Raw genomic sequence first — 4,567 nt, 5'->3', positions numbered from 1 at the left:
GTGGAGGGGTGAGTGTAGAGAGCACAACAGCTATTGGCTGTTGAGTCACTATTGGCTGTTGAGTCACGTAAACGGAGCAGCATGCGCGCACGTTTTGATAACTTTTTACCGGTTGAATGTAGTCAATGTAGATCGTCATAATGGAGACACTTGTTTCCAATCCTTTCTCCGTCAAATATATTAATATGCACATCAATAAATAATGGAAACAAAGCACTGGAAAACGACTTTGGGCGCATTAGAGAAATTCGCTCGTAGGTGGTTTAAACTGCATTCTAATGTTGACTTTGCTTAAGGGTCATTCTATGAAAATGGTGGCTTTCCTGTCCCGGCCTTTATTCACGAGGAAAAACACTAAAAATTGTGAGATAATGACATACTTTTTTGTTTGTTTTTTTGCTTTAATTGAAGTGTTTTATTATTAACAAAAAATATATAAGACAGATATATTGCAATTTGTATGTGTATATATATATATATATATATATATATATATATATATATATATATATATATATATATATTGTAGAGCACGTTCAGTACCATGAAATTGGCTTGTCCCTCTGGTCATGAGTCATGGTTTAGTGACATTTTTCTCCCTCTTTAAATGTCATAATACAAAGGAAAGTATTATAGTTATTTAGTGGACTACTTAAAAAAAACTAAAATATCAAATAAACATTACAAACAATTTAATAAAGTAATAGCTGTCCCTCAATTTCATGTCACTGGTATTAAAATATATAAAAACCACCACTTTGAAAATAATGCAACATCCTTGCCAATTTCATCCTGGGTCAAAGGCTCATTGGAGACGGGACTGTTTTGAAAAGCATATGCTGAGTTTGCACTCTCTCTTCATATGTTAACAATTTTATTTTTATTTCACCTTTATTTAACCAAGTAGGCTAGTTGAGAACAAGTTCTCATTTACAACTGCTACCTGGTCAAGATAAAGCAAAGCAGTTCGACACATACAACAACACAGAATTACACATGGAATAAACAAGCATAATACAGTAGGGAAAAAGTCTATATACAGTGTGTGCAAATGAGGTAAGATAAGGGAGGTAAGGCAATAAATATGCCATGGTGGTGAAGTAATATATACAGTGCCTTGCGAAAGTATTCGGACCCCTTGAACTTTGCGAACTTTTGCCACATTTCAGGCTTCAAACATAAAGATATAAAACTGTATTTTTTTGTGAAGAATCAACAACAAGTGGGACACAATCATGAAGTGGAACGACACTTATTGGATATTTCAAACTTTTTTAACAAATCAAAAACTGAAAAATTGGGCGTGCAAAATTATTCAGCCCCTTTACTTTCAGTGCAGCAAACTCTCTCCAGAAGTTCAGTGAGGATCTCTGAATGATCCAATGTTGACCTAAATGACTAATGATGATAAATACAATCCACCTGTGTGTAATCAAGTCTCCGTATAAATGCACCTGCACTGTGATAGTCTCAGAGGTCCGTTAAAAGCGCAAAGAGCATCATGAAGAACAAGGAACTCACCAGGCAGGTCCGAGATATTGTTGTGAAGAAGTTTAAAGCCGGATTTGGATACAAAAAGATTTCCCAAGCTTTAAACATCCCAAGGAGCACTGTGCAAGCGATAATATTGAAATGGAAGGAGTATCAGACCACTGCAAATCTACCAAGACCTGGCCGTCCCTCTAAACTTTCAGCTCATACAAGGAGAAGACTGATCAGAGATGCAGCCAAGAGGCCCATGATCACTCTGGATGAACTGCAGAGATCTACAGCTGAGGTGGGAGACTCTGTCCATAGGACAACAATCAGTCGTATATTGCACAAATCTGGCCTTTATGGAAGAGTGGCAAGAACAAAGCCATTTCTTAAAGATATCCATAAAAAGTGTCGTTTAAAGTTTGCCACAAGCCACCTGGGAGACAGACCAAACATGTGGAAGAAGGTGCTCTGGTCAGATGAAACCAAAATTTAACTTTTTGGCAACAATGCAAAACGTTATGTTTGGCGTAAAAGCAACACAGCTGAACACACCATCCCCACTGTCAAACATGGTGGTGGCAGCATCATGGTTTGGGCCTGCTTTTCTTCAGCAGGGACAGGGAAGATGCTTAAAATTGAAGGGAAGATGGATGGAGCCAAATACAGGACCATTCTGGCAGAAAACCTGATGGAGTCTGCAAAAGACCTGAGACTGGGATGGAGATTTGTCTTCCAACAAGACAATGATCCAAAACATAAAGCAAAATCTACAATGGAATGGTTCAAAAATAAACATATCCAGGTGTTAGAATGGCCAAGTCAAAGTCCAGACCTGAATCCAATCGAGAATCTGTGGAAAGAACTGAAAACTGCTGTTCACAAATGCTCTCCATCCAACCTCACTGAGCTCGAGCTGTTTTGCAAGGAGGAATGGGAAAAAATGTAGTCTCTCGATGTGCAAAACTGATAGAGACATACCCCAAGCGACTTACAGCTGTAATCGCAGCAAAAGATGGCGCTACAAAGTATTAACTTAAGGGGGCTGAATAATTTTGCACGCCCAATTTTTCAGTTTTTGATTTGTTAAAAAAGTTTGAAATATCCAATAAATGTCATTCTACTTCATGATTGTGTCCCACTTGTTGTTGATTCTTCACAACAAAAATACAGTTTTATATCTTTATGTTTGAAGCCTGAAATGTGGCAAAAGGTTGCAAAGTTCAAGGGGGCCGAATACTTTCGCAAGGCACTGTATGCATTTAGTTTTACTTGCATTTAAGAGCAGTTGAAGGCCACGGAAGGAGAGTTGTATGGCATTGAAGCTTATCTGGAGGTTAGTTAACACAGTGTCCAAAGAAGGGCCAGAAATATACAGAATGGTGTCGTCTGCGTAAAGGTGCATCAGAGAATCACCAGCAGCAAGAGCGACATCATTGATGTATACAGAGAAGAGAGTCGGCCCGAGAATTGAACCCTGTGGCAAGAATGTGGTGATTGACAGAGTCGAAAGCCTTGGCCAGGTCGATAAATACAGCTGCACAGTAATGTCTCTTATCGATGGCGGTTAACCAGAACAGCAATGGACAATGCATATTGACATTAGGGAGAGGCATGCATAGCCGAGTGGTCATAGGAGTCCAGTGAGTAGTTAGGCTGGATGGAGACACGGCGATTCAGACAGCTAGCAGACCAATTAGTTATGATTAACTTGGTATTTTCATGCGAGGACTTAAGATGTGTCACTGGTGTTTTCAGTTTATAGTAAAGGGAAATGACATTGGATTTAAATTATTTATAAAATTGCATGATTAAGTGATTTATTTACAATTTAAGAAGTGTGGTTTGAGCTACAATGGCCGCCATCTTAGATATGCCATCTTGTCACGGGTGTTACTGTTCTTGCTCGTAATACCAGTGACATGACAATAACGTCAGTGACAATCAGAAGCACTACAAACTTTTTTCTCAACGTAATGTTTTATAAAACCCTCAACAATTATATATAAAAAAACATATTAGCATTTAATTACTGTTTCAATATTGTAATCACATAATATGGCTTTCCTTTTGATAGATATGGCCAACCCAGTACTGCAAGGTCAGAGTTACGAGGAAGACATATGCTCTGTATCTAGAGAAAATCAAAGCATTAATTGCTGTCATACCTTGCGTCACTGGTATTTTTTATTTAACCTTTATTTAACTAGGCAAGTCAGTTAAAAACAAATTCTTATTTACAATGACGGCCTTGTTCAGGTACAGAATGACAGATTTTTACCTTGTCAGCTCGGGGATTCAATCTAGCAACCTTTCGGTTACTGGCCCAATGCTCTAACCATTAGGCTACCTGCCATATTACTGTATGGCATATTGGTGTTCTGGCATCAGAGTTGCCCAATTTAATTGAATATGGTTTTTGTATCTACCTAACTGTTGCTACATTCATTAGTAAGCATTTTAAGGATATGATCATTAAATTGATGACTCAATCTCAATTATTTCTAATATTAAAAATAAATAAATCAATAGTATAGATGGAAAATTTGTGACAATAGAACTTTACACATACATGTTTAAATTATTACTATTCCAAACAATTTCTTAGTATTATCATGAACCTTTTCTGTTTTTGATTATATATGCAAATTAAAGACTGAAATTACATTCTGGAAAGCCTGAATTGCCATCTAAAATATAGATAACACCAGTGACAAAAAGGCTGCACAAGCATTTTTTTTAAATGTAATGTAGTAAAAATATTTGAAAAAATATGTTAAGCTGTCATTTATGTTGATTTTATAAGGGGTTAACTATTATCTGACTATTATTTTTGATTAAAAAAAATATATACAATACAATTTGTAAAAATAAAATCGTAGAATGACCCTTAAATAAAACGGCATCAAGCAAAGTGCTTTATGTATACTCAGTTCTTGGGTCTCGTGGGCTGCCCAAGTGGAAATTTGAAAAGTTATGGAACTCCCTCGTGTGGTTCTTTTTATGGGGGAAAGTCCTCAAAGAAATTCACATTAGGCTAAATGTGGAGAATGATACATTTGCCTATTTTGACCAACAAGTAGCCTATTAA

This window comes from Oncorhynchus mykiss, chromosome 1 (genome assembly GCF_057628025.1).
Source record: "Oncorhynchus mykiss isolate SJ-2025 chromosome 1, ASM5762802v1, whole genome shotgun sequence".
Classification (NCBI taxonomy): Eukaryota; Metazoa; Chordata; class Actinopteri; order Salmoniformes; family Salmonidae; genus Oncorhynchus; species Oncorhynchus mykiss.
This window is presented reverse-complemented; position numbering follows the sequence as displayed.